This window comes from Piliocolobus tephrosceles, chromosome 3 (genome assembly GCF_002776525.5).
Source record: "Piliocolobus tephrosceles isolate RC106 chromosome 3, ASM277652v3, whole genome shotgun sequence".
Classification (NCBI taxonomy): domain Eukaryota; kingdom Metazoa; phylum Chordata; class Mammalia; order Primates; family Cercopithecidae; genus Piliocolobus; species Piliocolobus tephrosceles.
Window position 1 is genome coordinate 151,590,586 of NC_045436.1, and position 18,182 is coordinate 151,608,767.

Genomic DNA, 18,182 nt, shown 5'->3' on the forward strand with positions numbered 1-18,182 from the left:
GTTCATTACAAGTAAACGTACAGAATGTTATTCAAACCTGCCTAACTTATCCTTAATTAATAGACCAAAAAAGAAACCAAGGTGAGAAAAAGGGTGTGATTTATTATATATTCTGCTTATAGAGCTACCTGGCAAGGATATTTGGGAGGGATTTAAAACTCTTTTCCATCATGTTTCAACGAAGAGAGAAGCTTCTGGAGTAACACTTTATTTCCTCACTTAGTTTATTTCCTCACTTAGTTTTTACCTGAGAAGAAATTCTAACTGAAAAGTTTGGGAGAAAAACCAGGCATGTGTAACTCAGAGTAAGTCTTCCCAGCAAACGCCTGCATTTCCACCAGTTCTTAGCCACTTTTACACTTAACAGTACAGGTACTGTCTTTGTGGCTAGACTTAAAATTAAGCATTTGCCTTTGCCTGAATAACTGAAGTTTGCAATATTTATGAAAACTAAGGCTTAATTATAAAAAAATTATTAATAAAGAAAACAATATTTTTACTTCTATTTGCCTAACTTCCGTAATTATCTCTCTTTTGTTCTAATACTGGGCAGAGAAAACGTTGCAGCAGCCCTGCAAAAACAGCAGCCCAGCAAAAACCTCAAAAACCTCAAGATGTGCCTTCCTCTTTCTTGATTCACGATCTAGTGTGGAGTGAGTTCTTCTGGACTAATAACTTCAATGGGCCCAATGAGTGTCAAGTTCCCACGAAGATCTCTGTAGGTTTCGTTTCAAAGAAGAAAATGCATACTTAACCCTGTTTTTAACCAACTTTTAATCCCACTCAGTGGGCTCACTTGTACATTGCTTTCTCCCTCGGCTCATCAGCATGAAACAAAACAGAAGCAGTAGCGAAAGGACATCTAAAATATCACTGTTACTTGTCTGACCTTCTTGTTATCTCAGTCATCTATGATCTTTCTTCACCTAGTATTAATAAACCTTAATTTCTGCTTCAATCGCAGTGGCCCAAGGAATTATAATAGACCCAGCCTGAGGATGCTTGTTTTTAAAGGGGCAGTTTGTGATAAAAATGTATTACAGAGGGGTGTATAACTTAGTTTGGGAGTGTCAAAGGAAGATTCTTTAATGATAATAATACATAAATGAAGGCCTAATTTATAAAGAAGAAATATAAGAGTTGTTTTTCCAGAAAGAAATGATGAAGCGGAGTCAAGAGATGGTATGATCAAGGAACATAGAGAAGTCTACAATAGCCAAAGTCCCAAGAAATACAAGAAACATGGCACAACGTGAGGCTTGAGAGGTTATAAAGCAAATGCTGGCTCACAATGTAGAAGATGAGAGGTGTAGTTGCTGGTGAAAGTTGCAAATGTGTTTGAAATCACTCTTGATTTAGTGGGAAAAAGGTTAATAGATAAACCATTATAAATACACTTTGAAGGACAGGTACAATTTCTAAAAATATCTATACCCTTTTCTTCTTGGTTTCCAGTGCTTTGTAATTTTAAATAAGCTTCTTTGTCTAGATTGATAGCATATCCTCATCTATAAAACGCTGATCTGTGACAGAGACTTCTAATCTTTAAATAATGAGTTTTAGTGCCCCATGAATCTAATTCGAAAGGTGTTATAGCATTGCAACACAGTACAGTATTATGATCTAGTTTAAAATATTCAGTATCATTATGCCTTTAAAACATTCTTAAGAATTAGGTTGATTATACATGAGCATTTTCTGAGTGAGTCTAAGAATGTAAATGATTGCTTGGATGGTTAACTGTAGCTTGAATTATTTCAGCAAAGATGGACCAAAAGAGAGTGATGAAAAGTTTAAAATTTATCAGCCTCCATAGGCAGCTGTCAGTTCAGTTTATATTCTTTGGATAATGGAGATTTGAAGAGAATTATGTTGCTTTAACATTCCAAACTGATTTGGAATATTTTCACAACTTCTCCATTATTCTGAACATATAGTGCAACCCTCTCTAGAATTCACGAGTTGTCACCTTTATATTTCCAATCAGAAAGGAACTGCAGAGTAGCATAGTCCTACATCATGGAAATACTTGAATTTCATTTCCCTAAAGGACAAACGTTTCACCAATTGAATAAGACAAATAATGAGATTCTGGTTTTTAATGTACATATGCATGTAATTTGTATTGCCTTATGAGTGTCTTTCAAATGGACTCTGATCCTTATTGCTAACAAGGTTGCATGCTTTCATTTAATAAATACAATGATAAATATATAGCCAACGACATCACCAGTCTTATTTCCTCATTTTTCAGTCTTTTCTGTTCATGAAGACAAAGTTTTGCATTATGCTCTGCATTAAAGTGAATTATAGTACATCTTTCAGAATTAGCATATAGTCTTCATTTTTGGGTCTTAGTATCAAAATATAAATGCCTCAGAGACTTTTCTTGAACCAGTACCTTCTATCTTCCATTGTTATTTCCTTGTACCCACAAATAAATCCTTGTGCTGAAATAAAATTGGCACAAGCTAAGAAATAATTATTTTATTCTTATCTTCACCAAAAAAATACCATTTACAATTACTTATATACTAAAATACATGTTATTATTTTTCAAAGTGGCAACTTTGGCAAGGATTTGTAACTTGCATAACCTAATCATTTGCAACTTGCATATCCTAATCATCTTAATTGAGTATTAATATGTATACTGATTGATGTCCTCAAGTAACTATTCCACAGCTTGTTTTTTTTTTTTTTTTTTTTTTTTTAAGAACAAGCCAGGGAACAGACTAACTTCACTGTGTGATACAATATCTCTCTAGATTAGTAACAGAGATTAGTCATCACTAATATGTGGGCTATAATAACACTTGTGATCGTTATCGTTCATCTATTAGCCCCCACAGCCCACTTCTGGATGCCAGTAAATATAGCTCTAGCCATTAAAGTCAACACTCAACTTTCTCTTCCCACACATCTGTGATCCATGCCTCCCAGATTTTTCTCCTGATGCTGCTTAATAGAATGCATGTGCCTTTTCAGCACATACCTACAAAAGTGCTTTAGTGACAAAATGCTTTCAACCAGGATTACTGTTTTGCAGAAAGGACACAAAGAGAAGATCTTTTAAATATGAAAAATAGGTCACTTCTCTTTCCAGATCACCTCAGTGGTCCCATGAGAAATGCCACATGAGCACATTTGTTGTTCTGCTAAAATTACCTTTCTGCTATAATTAGGTAGTTCTCCTCAGTTTTCCTGAATACTCTACATGTACTCCCACCTACAGAATGTAGCTTTGACTGAATGCTCCATTCTTAACAAGTTTGAATGAACTCCTTGTAATGTCTCCCAGCTCAACTCTTTATTTAAGACCTAACTTAGAAATTAGTATTTTATAGACGTTTAAAAAAATTCTCTCACACAATTTTGCTTTACTGACATTTACGAGTCATTTGAGTATTTATCACAAATTATTATATGCTATTCATTTTGGAGTATTTACTCACTTGTTTGGAGTTTGCTAATTGGTTTGCATGATTAGTCCATGGGTGTTTTGAAAATGAAAACAAGCCAAGTTTATAACTGTTCAGTACTTTAATATTTCAGTTAGTTACACTTGACTCATTTAAGTGTTCAGTATTTGATCAGGTCATAATGGTTTAAGGTTTCTAAACAATACTAACAGAAGAACCACATGGCTTGTGAGGGTTAGTGTTTTGAGAAGCATTCATTTACATTTGCAGCCTCAGATATAATTTATCTAAGCAATGTTGAAGTAAGCCATTGTGGTTTCTTTTTATATGTAGAGAAAGGTGCAAATAGTGATTAATGCTCTTTATGTGGTTCAGTCCATATTTACAAAGTCACTGGTCAGAAGCCTTTCCAGAGATAAATATTAATTTTGAAAACATGTTGAGCCTGTAAATAGTGTTATTTTCCTATGGTTGACTTATGTACATTTTTTTCTTAGAAATGCATAAAACACACACAGGGGTATGCACTATATATAATGATTAATTATTGCATAGTTTCTCTAACAGCAATAAAATTCAGAGAGTTTACACACAAAAAAACAGTACTATATTTAGAGAAAAACAGTGACTTTGTTTAAATGTTATAAAACAGGAGGAACTATGAATTTGACATTTTCTGTCTTACTGGATTTAACCCATTTATGCCTGAGGTTGCAATTTTTTGAATTTTTGCAATCAGACCTTGGCGATGACCTTGAACAGTAGGATATAAGTAACTCCCACATGCTTAGCATTCCAATAATGGAACACTAGACTAAATGGAAGACTCTTTCTTTTTAGTAATATCTGACAACGGAAAGTCAGAAATTAAAATGTTTGCCTTAAAAGGAACCTTAGAAGTCACTTACATCATATGCAACCTTTAATTTGTGATGCATGTAGTATCAGAAAGTGACAGAATGCATAACAGAGTATTAACCTTGTAGGAGCAAAAGGGAATGTTCCCCTTTGCCCTCTGAAGGATCCCTGAAATTCAGCTGGCAAAAGGTAGATTAATTGCAGAAAAGGCATTACATTTATTTAAAATGTATCCACAGGAGCCTTCAAAATCAAGACCTAAAGATACAGAGGAAATTGGCCATTTTTTGCTTAGCTTCAACAAAGTATGGAAAACCAAGCAGAAATATGACTGGACAAAGTAAGTATGGTATAATGTTAATAGACTGAGTTGGGAAACCCAGCAAAGCCTGGGTGTCTACATTCTTCTTGACCTCTCTAAGCACTTCCTTCTGGGTGTGAGGCAAGGTCGTCTCTGGAATGGGAATCTTATGAACTATGGTCAAACAAGATTGGTCAGATAATTTGTTTATGGTCACTTTTGAGGCAGAAATTGGATGGAAAGTTGGAGTGAAATTTTTAGGCTTTATGGCTGGTTTTGGGATAAAAGGGCTCCAATTTCTATGACCCACACTGGGGAAGAGGGAATCCAGATTCTATGGCTGGCCCCTAGAAAGAATGGAACTGGAAAACAGGGCACAGAGGTCAGAGAAAATTTTGCTTCTGAGGCTTTCATTTGGGGGTATTGTTTTCTGAGTCTCAACATCTTTCAAATGACTAGGGAGGCAATGATAGAAAAAGTAAAGATAAAAATCTCGCGTGATACCCCAAATGAAGGCAGAATAAAGGGTTGGCAATTAAGGAAAACATCAACATAGCATAATGCAAGGAAAGAAAAACAATAGAAGTTTTTTATGGAACTGTACACACAATAATAAATATTGTCAAAAATAGAATATACTGAAATAAAAATCAACAAGAGGTTTGTGACAGAGTACGTAAAATACCTGCAACTCTATTGCATTTCATGAAAGTTTCCATTTGATTTTGCAATTCAAATATTTGTATGATCATGCACAAACACACACACACACACTACAGCAAACTTTGTAGAAAAAAATCGGAGACTGCTGTTGTTAATTTTGTATTGCAAGTTGGCATAGAAGTAATGACAATTTAAAATTAAAATGGGAGATCTGAATGGATGCATTTTGAAATCATAACTTTATTTGGAAAAGATTTAGGACATATATACACATATATATGTCCTAAATCTTATATATATGTATGATTTATATAATATAATATATAAATCATAACTTTGTAAATAACATAATATATGATCATAACTTTTAAGAAAGCTTGACAGCACACCAGTAAGGAATTTGGTAAAGATTTACAACATACCTACATACATGTATGTCCTAATCTTATATATATATGTATATAATCTCCACACACACAAGTGGTTTTTTCTTAAGCTTAAATATAAACTAAGTATACATACCCTTCTCTGGAGAAAGAAAATAATTCAATTTTTCTGGAGAAATATAATAGGGTAAAAGTGAACATAAACATACATTACATAATCAGATTTAAATCTTTTTCAGCTTTTATGAACAGCAGTCTGAGCTTGGAGCTTGGAGGAATATTCCAGTAGACAATGCTTGAAGGAAGCTGTTTTCTTAATTGACACCAGATGGCACTATGGAACTTTTCCATTTCTTTAAGAGGGCAAGCAGAAATAAAAGAGATGAAGTACAGTGAAAAACTATTCTTGAGTAAATGTGTCTCTCATTTCTCTTTCATAAGGTCAACTGGCATTATTGTTTAATACACAACACAGAAATATGCCAGTCTAACTTACTTCTTTACAACTCTATAAAGTATAGGTAAATGTATAAACAGGAATCAGTTTCCCTGAGAATTCCAGAAAGCCCCAAGTTTAACTCATTTTCTGGAAAGTAATTTACTATCTTACACATTTTATGCCCACTTTACAGACCTTGTAGAAAGTCTTCAGCATGCTATGATCACTAACAATTTATTAGTGCACACTTTCCTAGTCCCATGTTTATATAACTCAACTTGCTCTAACTTAGTTACTTACTAATTTTCAGGTTTAATCAGTATATTTCAGTTATCACTTCCTTCCTACATACAAAGGATATAGAGACAAATTGAGACCTCTTAAAGTTTATTTTTACTACTAATTCCATTTCTTTCTCAAATCTATACATACCATATTTTTTAAGGCATAGTTGTCAAGTTATGTTGCCCAGACTGGCCTTGAACGCCTAAACTCATGCAGTCCTCCCACCTCAGCCTCTCGAGTAGCCAAGACCACAGACACCTGCCACTACACCTAGTTCATATTATTTTTTTAAATAAATGTTTAGATTTTATGCTTTTAATTTTTTTCTATAGTGAAGGTGATGTGAATATACAGTATTTGGCTTTCAATTATTTTGGAGAAAGCCCTCCAATTTATGATATTTTACAAATAATAAAACAAGATTCTTATTTTTTTAAAGTACAGTTTTCTTCTGTTCTGATTCCCCTTTTTTGTTTTACAGCTTCTCTTTGGTGCCTTTTTTCAAAAAGAAATATCTCAGGGCATAGTGGTACAAAAATCCATTTAGAGTGCTATGCCATGCATTTAGATATTAATATTTAATTAGAAACATTAATTCTGTGCAAAAGCCAAATAATATACAACATTTTCATTTTTCTGGAATGCAATTTTGTCCTTATATTTATGCAAAAGTTTATCAACGTGAGGGTTTCAAGAAGCTAAAAACGACTATATTTTTAAGACATATTTTAGCAAAGTTTAAGGCTTAAATATAATCTTTAACATAAACTTTTAGAATTACTTTCCTATGTTTTACAAAGAAATAACATTATGTATCGCTTCACAAAATGCAATGAATTTTATGTGACTATTCTAAGCCACTATTTAAAGTTAAATAGTTAAAACAATATTACCATTATCAAATATATAATTATACATTAACCAAACAAAAGATGTCAAATAGGTTTCCATTCACATGTAATAGAAATCTGAGCAACACAGAAATATATTTGATTTTTACTTGTGTTCTTTAAAAAGTAAAAGTCATAAACATCTGTGAACCATAAGGAGACATTATAAAATGGTTTTCTTTTCTTTTGACATTGTATAAATAGGGCCCTATAATGAGATCTTTTTAACATAAAGGAAAAAAGGCACATGCTTATATGGATGTTTTGGTAGAACTGACTAAAGGTTACACAAGAAATAAGTTAATGGACTGAAGTTTATAGCTGTGTGTATAACTGTCAAATCTTTCTGTAAATTACCTTTCTCTTCTGCTGGCTGGAATGCAAAAATCCAATAAACTGTTAATAAAAATGGAAAGGTCATATGTAAATATCAAAGATCTTGAAAATGAACCAGAAAAGATGATAGTTTGCAGAAAAATATCATTTCATATTGTTTCATTGTATTCTAAATGTGATTTGGGTTGCAAAGTGTGTTTCCAAGGAAAAAAAAAAAGTAGGAAAAGTTTCTATTAAAAAGAGATTAGTTTCCCATCTGAAAAGAGAACTTTGAGTACTAATTGGCTGTTGGTTTCTGCAACTTCAGAAGAATTGCAAACAATTAAACGCTTTGATATTTTCTCTGATTAAGCAAACTCTTAATAGGGCCTCATGGAATTATTCCAGAAACACTGAAAGAACACAATCTGTGTAGGGTGTGTGCATGCGATGGGCGGTTCATTGCTTAGGGCCTAGGAGGCTCGTCTTTTGTCTGCAGCCAGACACCTCATGATCTAGCATTCTCTGGTCTCTTCTCAGCCTTGCAAAGAATTAGGGGCTAAAAGAATTGGAGCAACAGAAACTACTCTTTTCTACCCTATTCCATTTATCCAAAGACTGAATAGTTCTTTCAAAGCCAATGTGAAAGTTGTAGTCTCATAAAGGGAATGCATTTAGCCTAGGGAGAAGCTGAGTTTGAACGCATGCTGCTTTTGATGAAGCCATGCATGGTGCCTCTTGATCTTCTATGTCTGTATTTTAAGGGCTATCTTGATGCCTGAAAGAATGGTTGGCGGAAGGGCAAAGTATGGGTTTGGTCTCCTGAATAGGTTCTTGAAAGAGCAATTTCATTCCCCCTTTATTGCTATAGTTTCTTTTAGCAGTGTCTAAACTCTTATATTATTGAACAGAATCAACACAGGAATCAAGTCTTACTACAAATATGAAGTGTAAGTAGCATTGATTGCAAGTAATATATTTTAGCTGAGGTGATAATGAATATTATTCATTGAGGTAGATACACAGTTCTCCTTAAGTATTCTCAATTATTCACCAAAAACAATGAGTGAATGGATGAAATTATTTAGGCCAATGTTTCATTTTCTTTTTAATTATCTAAATTGTTCACTAAAAATAGTGAATGAATGGATGAGATTATTTCACTGGAAACATAGTGATTAAGAAAAGATTTCCAAATAAATTTGTAATGTTCATATATTTTTAAAATAAATATGCTTCTTTTATTAACTAAAAGCTTGGAAATGCGCTTAACAAGAGAGAAACCCAGAAAGAATCCAAATGTATACACAAGGAGAATTTTGAATTTCTAGAAAACTTCTTTCTAGAATATGTTATTTACCATATCTAAATAACATAGTTTTATTGTCAGATTTAAACTAAAAGCTCTTTCAGTTTAAACCTTTATAATTCTTTGTAATTCCTTTTCAATTACACAATTAAAACCAATTTAGTTGGATACTTAGCCTAATTGGTATGCTTCTACTCTTTGACCACCAAGGTTCCACTTATGTATTCTGTACAATGTGCTTGTACAATTATCTACCTATTTAAAATGCACATTTGCCATGATTTTATACAGGACTGTCTGGTTCAATCACTGGTAAGTGCTTTTAACTCATTTTTCCTTTTAGGAAAGTAGGGTTCAAGGCATTGTTTCTAAACTCTAGGATGTAAAAAAAAAAAAAGAAAAAAAAAGAACTGTAACTTCTTATAAATAGGAAAGTGCAAGCCTGAGTCAATAAAAAAGTCATAAAGCAATTTATCTACATCATTATGCCTATAGATGCGATTAAAACATTAGACCAAGTGATAGAACCAGAAGTTGACAAATAATGTCTCTCTAGGCATTCAAGTTCTTTTGTCTCAAGTCCATACAATTTCTTCCAATATACTGCAATAAGCTTAAAGTTTATAAGTTGCCAATTTTACACCATGTGTATTTGCACCTAGGTATATGAAAAAAATTAAAATTTGTTATAGCTTTAAAAGCAAAATAGATTTCATAGGAATCCTAGTCTTAATTATCCAAAAGCTTTCATGAAAGTAAATGAATTTATTGTTACTTAAGGAAGTCCTGAGAATCAAATTTTCTCACTAAAGTGCAGGATGATAAGTAATATCTCATTATGCTGAAAGATGTAATTTACAAAAACCTAATATTTGTTTTTATATTTTAAATTTTTAAAACGTTTTTGATAACATTTATTAGCAAAGAAAACACAATAAATATCTTTTCAACAAAAAGAATAGTTCATCCCATTAAAAAAGTGTAATATATATTATACATAGTAATATGTGAGATCCATATTTATTATAAGTATGTATTCGTTTATATATATATATATATACATATATATATGTAACTTCTGTTGTTTCATTTCTGTTCAAAAGCATAAAACATCTTATATCTGGCAAAAAAAACAAACAAACTATTAATGTAAGAAATGTGGTAAAGCCTTCTGTTTTTCTATTTCCCTTGAAATATGGAAAGATCCATTGGAGAGAAGCCTTCTGAATGTAAACAAGAAATAAGGCTTTTAGTTGCTTCAGTTTCCTACAAAGACATGAAATAACTAATTTTTGAGAAATCTCTATATATGTGTGTATATATATATATATTCTTACTATCTTTTTGTATATATTCTTAACTGGCTTATATATATTTTATGTATAATATATATGTAAATCATATATCAAATTTTGATGATCTGTCACCCATTTTATATATAATATATTATATACATAATTACATTATTATTTTATATAATATGTAATATACATAATTATACATATATAATGGGTAACAGAATCAAAATTTGACAAATATATATTATATAATGTGTGACAGATATTCAAAATGTGATATTTATAATATATATTATATAATGTGTGACAGATATTCAACATTTGATATATATAATATATATTACATATAATGGGTGATAGATAATCATTATGTAGATGTAATGTATATAATGAGTTGCTACATATATATAATATATATAATGAGTGAGATAGTCAAAATTTGACACATAAATAAAGCCAGTAAGAACATTCCAATGTAAAGCCTAAGGTTCTTGCCTAGCCACGCCAAAGAATTGGTGTAGCTGCTGGAGAGAGAGAGAGAGAGAGAGAGAGAGAGAGAGAGAGAGAGAGAGAGAGAGAGAGATGCAGGCTTTACAGAGCAGAGTGAAAGTACAAAGCTTCCACAGTGTGGAAGGGGTCCTTAAACTCTTTAAGGCCGGAAATACGTGTGGTGAGAAGATGTTATCAGAGCAAGAAACAAAGACAATTAACCATTTGTGACATGTCTTAGATCCTGAGGAAAACCGGAATTGCAACTTAGGTTTTAACAACTTTATGACCTTTCAGTGGCATGGCAAAAGAGACAGGATCTTACAGGACTTTACAAATTATGTTTGCAAGGAATTGGAATTGAGAGGATAGGTAAGGTCCGCTGGTCACAGGAAAACGGGCAGTTAACATTCCTTTTAACTTTAGTTTTGGGGGAGAGGGAAGGGATAGAGGAACAGAAGGATAGAGGGAAGCTTACAACAAAATTTTTGCTGTTAATAGCTTTCTGGGGAAGAAAACACATGCACAAATCCTGGTATTAGGAATATTTTAAGCATATATCTTCAATATTATTCATCCAGGATCGAAGTAAGTCCTGATGCAGGAAATGAGAGAGTTTCACAGCTTTCTGAGCCCCTACTTGACCCAGGAAGCCCAGTGGGCACCTCCTCTCACCAACAATTAACAAAATCTCATTTTTCAATTGACCATCAGTTACAGAACAATTAAACAACTACACAAAAATGAAAAGTACCTACATATGAGAAATACATTTCAATTCACCCAGAGATCCACTACACTTTTAAGTGAATAGAGAAGACTTTTGTTAACTGACTTAAGGAAAAAAAAAAACTCTACCTACTAAACTCTGTATACCGTGACTTACAGAGAATCTACTGAATTCTCACCTCATGATTTTGTGCAAAACAAATGAAAATCAAAATATAGAGTCTCTCTTCAACAATGAATCACTCAAAAATAGAATATATTTATAACTAGTATAACACTTCACTTATGTGCTTTTTTAGTATTATACAATAATTAATTTGCATCAGGCTTTCCAATTTACATATAGAATTCCATACCAGTGAATTGGCACAATGACATTTGAATCCATTGCTATAATAGAAAAATTCCCTGTATTTTTCACTCTACTGGGGTTTTAACTGAGTGTGTTTATATTTATAAGGTCCACCTCCAGTGTGGGTTTTCATGTATCTTTGAATGAATATCAAAGAGATGAAGGTATTCCCACACTCCAATATTCATAGGGCTTTTCTCAGAAATTAGTTATTTCACGTCTTCAAATGGAACTGAAACAACTAAAGTCCTTACCACATGTTTGCATTCATAAGGCTTTTCTCCACTGACTCTTTCCATGTTTTCAAGGGAAATAGAAAACCAAAGGCGTTACCACATTTCTTACATTCATAGGGTCTTCTACCGGATACAAGATCTGTCATGCTTTTGAAGGGAAATGGAACAACTGAAGTCTTTACCATATTTCTTAGATTCGTAGGAAGAACCTGATGTTTATTAAAGTTTTACTACTGAAGGTCATTTTACTTACTTTACATCAACCTCATTCATTCACAGATTTACCTAAAACGGGGAAAAATAGAGGAAACATTTTCTCTCCTGTGCTACAAGAGAAATAACTTCTCCTTGGTAAAAGAAACTACAATTTTGCAGTGTTTTAAGTATACTCTAGAGGACACATAAATTGTTTTTAAAACATATGTTAAGGCTTAGCTTGAGACCTAAACAGGGTTAGCATTTCCCCACTGTTTTACAGATGTATGAACTGGGCCTAGTGGCTCTGTACATAATTACTGAAGATATTCAGGGAGATAGAGAAGTCATTTAACTTGCAGAGACCTTTTTTTGTTTTTTCATCTGTAGAATGATGTGCCTGGGTTCACCTCTAAGCTTTCCTGAAATTTACCCTTTTGTCATGTTTCGATTTGTCCTAAATTTTATTAATTGGTGAACCTCCGGAACCAGAACTTCTGCCTCATAAGATAATGTGCTCATCATTACGCTCTATTTTTCTTCCCAGATGCATCCAATCTTCTTGTCAGGACCAACTTTGTTCCTGCAATATCTATTTCATGGTTTGAACAGTTCTTTGTGTTACATCTACATGGTATACTTATGATCCGTTTACTTGTTTATGCTTCGATTTTATTTATTTTGAGACTATTTAAAATACAACAATATTATAATTGAGATTGTCTAGGTTCTAGAATCAAAGTAAATCTGGCTTCAAACCTCAAGATAGTCCCTTACAAGCAGTGTGAGCTTGGGGAAAATTGTTTAACTGTTGTAGGGCTGTAGAATGGGGCTACTGTAGTACATCAAAGGGTATCATTGAGTTTAAAAATTAGTGACGTTAATATTCCACTAGAGTTTGAAATGATATTCTTTATTGATAATATAAATTACTTACCAAGTAGTAAACTAGCTGAAGAGATTTAGCTAGTCTTTTTACATTTAGAAGTGTTTTTACATAAAATCAGAATTATATAAATGAATCTTTCAATATATATCAAAAGAAAAAAGTGAACCTTGTTGATTGACAAATATTTTTTCCTATGATCCTGTAACTGAGGCTCTCCAACCTCCAGACCACAGGCCAGTACAAGTCCATGGCCTGCTAGGAACTGGGCAGCACAGCAGGAGGTGAGTGACAGGCAAGGGAGCATTACCACCTGAGCTCCACCTCCCATCAAATCAGTGGTGTCTTTAGATTTTCATAGGAGCACAAACTCTATTGTGAACCGCACATGCAAGGGATCTAGGTTGTGTGCTCCTTATGAGAATCTAATGCCTGATGATCTGAGGTGGAACACTCCCCACGGTTGGGGACCACTGCTGTGATTATATTTCTCAGTCTCTTAGAGTTGTGTTTCCACCACAAAGTTCCAAATTGTTTTTGGTAATTGCATGTATTTGTAGAACACAGAGTGATATATTGATACATATATACAATGTGTTTTGATCAAATCAGTGTAATTACCATACTCATTATCCCAAATAGTCATCATTTCTTTGTGTTGGGAACAATCAAAATTTTCTTTTCCAGCTATTGGAAATTAGGTAATAAAATTTTTAAGCTATATTCACCCTACAGTGCTCTAGAATAGAATACTCCTATCTAGCTGTCATTTTGTATTCTTTAATCCCCCCCACCCATGCTTCCCTCCCCCCAACTTTCTCTAGCCTCTAATAATGACAATTCTATTCTCTGCTTCTAAGAACTCAACTTTTTTTAACTCCTTCATATGAGTGAAAATATGTGTTTCTTCTATTTTTCTGTCTTTAATTCCATATGTGTGAATGAATGAATGAAGTTCATATAAACTATGTAAAATGACCTTCAGTATTAAAAATTTAATAAATATCAGGTTCTTCCTAAATATATATATTATATATTCTGGTTATTTATCCTTTGTCAGATGGGTAATTTGCAGATATTTTCTCTCATTCTATTCTATATGTTGTCTCTTCAATCCATTGATTACTTCCTTTTCCCGCAGAAGCTTTTTAACTTTATGTGATACCATTTGTCTATTTTGGCTTTGGTTGATGTGCTTATGGGGTATTTTTTTCCAGACCAACGTCCTGGACATTTTCTTCAAAATTTTCTTGTAGGAGTTTCACGGTTTGGGGCCTTAGATTTAAATATTTAATACATTTTAGTTATATGTTTGTATGTGGCCAGAGATAGGGTTCTACTTTCATTCTTCTTTATATGGATATGCAGTTTTCCCAACACCATTTATTGAAGAGACTATCTTTTCCCCAGTGTACATTCTTGGCACTTTTATATAAAAATGAGTTCACTGTAGGTGTGTGGATTTGTTTCTGGGTTCTCTATGCTGTTCCATCAGTCTATCTGTCTATTTCTAAGCCAGTCCTATGCTCTGAGAGTTGTCTTATGGTTTTCTTCTTACCCCTTCCTTTTTCCTTTCCCTTTCCCTTTCTTCTTTCCTTTCCTTTCTTTCTTCTTTCTTTTTTTCCACCCTCCCTTCCTTTCTTCCTTTTCTTTCATTTTTTTCTTTGGTTATTTATTTCCTTTTCTTTCTTTTTTCCTGCAAATTTTTGCCCCGTCTCATGGATTTCTAGCTTAAGCATGTGCAGGTTGGCATATAGCTAAAGACTCACAGAGAACCCTATGCAAATTATGAAATTCCTTGTCTACCTGGCTCTCCCCTCTTTGGAATTGTACCCTATTAATTCTAGTCAGTTCAGCTTCCCTGGACTCAAATTTCTGTCTCTTTAATTCAGTGAGCATACCAGGTTCTATTTCCCTATATCATATACTGAAAATTGGCTCCAGGCAGAAAGTCTTGGCAATGGTAGAGCTCAGTTCAGTATGCTCCTTATTTTAGAAAATACTCTTCTAGTGCTGCTTATTACTTGATATCTGCAAATTTTTTTTTTTTACTTTTTTTCAAATTGACACACAACATTTTCCCTTTTCCAAAAATTTTATATATTTATGGTGTACAATATGAAGATGTAGTATGTGTGTATATTGAAGAATGACTAAATGAAACAAATATCATACATATTACCTCAAATACTAGTAATATTTTGGTATGTGAGAAAATTTAAAATTTATCCTCTCTCTCTCCATATATATATGTGTGTGTGTGTGTGTGTGTGTGTGTGTGTGTATGACTGATTCTCGCTCTGTATTACCCAAACGGGAGTGCAATGGCATAATCTCAGCTCACTGCAACCTCTGCCTCCCTGATTCAAGAAATTCTCCTGCCTCAACCTCCCCAGTAGCTGAGATTACAGGCACCGTCCACCATGCCCAGCTAATTTTTGTATTTTTAGTAGAGATAATGTTTCACCATGTTGGCCAGGCTGGTCTTGAGCTCTTGATGTTAAGTGATCCACTCATCTAGCTTCCCAAAATGCTGGGATTACAAGTGTGAGCCACTGCACCTGGCTAGTGTATATATACACACACACACACACACACACACACACATATACACATACACATATATATTCCCACATACTTTATCATGTTTTCCAGGCTTTTATATCAGAAAAGTAATTCCTGACTCTGATACTTTCTTAAGAACACAAGTGGAAGGGCTATATATCAATTTAATACTATTACTCTTACAAAATGATTTTTTTCCTCAGGCTCAAATATGACAACTACCTACTGGAAATATGAAAATGGCTAATTCCTGTATAAAAAGATCTGCATGTATTAGTTGAGTTTACAATGTCCTTCAAAATCTGCTTCATTCTTTCTTCTCCTTTTTTCATTCTTACCGCTTTCCTCTTAAATTGACCCTATGTAGAACCACTTGGAGGTTACCAAGTACATCTGCGGCTTTTTCTCTTTGTAAAGCCAATTTTAATTGTATTTAATTTTGTAACATTTATCATTTTTCAAAAATCACTTCCGATTTTCATCTCTCAACATCTGCACTCTCTACAAGATACAAATTTATTGCATACATGAAACATCCTGTGTTTACAATAATGAACTTTCCATAACACTACAAAGATATAGAGAGAAATATTGTCATGTATCACTGTTTGCCAAGTTCCCTGCTCAGTGGCTTTCAAATAGCATCCTATTTCTTTTATTTAACTACACAAATGTCTTCAGTTAGAATGTGGGAATACTAAAGAAGGTCAATCAAATTTTAAGATTGACGATTCTCAGAGTTGAAACTCACGAATTCTGATAGGAATCAAATTTTAAGGTCAATCAAATTTTCAGATTGACGATTCTCAGTTGAAACTCATGAATTCTGATAGGAGGTGGGTCTAGAAGATTTTCTCAGTTAACTATTGCTGTATATATTTTACAAACACATTAGTTAGTGGATTAAAGAATAGGAATTTTTTTTCATGATTCTGTGAGGATTCTGTGTGCTGTAGTAAACTAAGCGACTTGGCTGGAATGCCCATAACGGCTCATTCACACAGCTGGTTGTTGGTGCAGAGAGTTAGATGGAGTCTCAACTGGGGATGTGAAATGAAACACCTCTGTCCTTAACTGCTTGGCCTCTATATGTGGTTTGAGCTTCTCTCAGAGTGATGACTGAGTTCTAAGAGGCATGAAGTGAAAAATGGCGGTTCTTTTAAGGCTGGAATGGAAAGTCCCATACTGTGATACATTTCATTATCAAGGCCAATCATAAGGCCTGCACAGGTTCAAGAGCAGATGAAATAACGTCCACCTGTTGCTGTGAGAAATGTATACATGGACACAGAAGGAGGAAATTGTTGGAGGTCATGGCGAGAGAGTAGGTACGAAAGGGAACTGGAAGAAATTCTGTTCTCTTTGATGTTTCTTTGTACTCTTCCTTCAATGTGGATTTTTAGTTTGTTTGTTTGTTGGCAGGTATGGGGCTAGAGTGTAGAAAGACCCTCTAGATCAGGAATGTTTATAGCTTACATAAGTCTTTATTCTTGTCATGGCAGCCACACCATTACTTCTTATCTATTTGAAATATTTGTATCCTTTTTTGGGTACAAAATTTGTATAAGCTTCATATTCTCAGAGGTTATTGCAGATCTCTATTGGTAATATTATTTTCCTGATTTATTTTTGTTAACCATTCTTTTCTCTAATCTCGTAAGTTTTAAGCATGTTATTTGCCATTGTTCACCAGAAGGGAGACCTTTACCAAAAGACATCAAAATGAACGTATACGAAAATAAACACAGTTTCAAAAGTATATTCGACATTGTGAAAAAACTAAAAATGTTATGATTTTTAAAGCTTGTGATTTAGTTCTTTCCAACATCTCCAGTATTCAACTGTAATAGGGAAGTACTATTTAAATTTTTGTTTTTAAAAATAAAATTAATAAAATTGGAAATATTGAATGGCTACAAATATTTTTACTGCAGTTTAATTTAAAAATATGATAACATGTTTTCCAAAAATTGCTTTTCTAACCAAAGCTATCAAAAACACCATATTCATGCTATCTTTCTCTGTTTGACTTATTTCACTTAACCTAATGTCCTCCAGGGTCATCCATGTTTCCATAAATGACAGGATTTCTTTATTTTTCATGCCTGAATAATATTCCACATTTTCTTTATCCATTTATCCATTGATGGACACTTATACTGATTCCACACCTTGACCATTGGGAATAACGCTACAATAAATATGGGAATGTAGGTATCTCTTCAATATACTGATTTTTTTTCCTTTGGATATATACTGGGAAGTAAAATTGTTGGATCATATGATAGTTCTAGTTTTAGGTTTTGAGGAATCTTCACATTATTTCCATAATAGCTCTACTAATTTACATTCACACCAACAGTGTGTAAGATTTCTCTTTTCTCTGCATCCTTGAGAGCATTCATTATTTTTGGTAACAACTATTCTAACTAGAGTGATATTATATATCATTGTGGTTTTGATTTACATTTCTCTGATGATTAGTGATGTTAAGCATGTTTTCACACATTTGTTTGCTGTTTGTATGTCTATTTTTGAGAAATGTCTACTCCAATCCTTTGCCT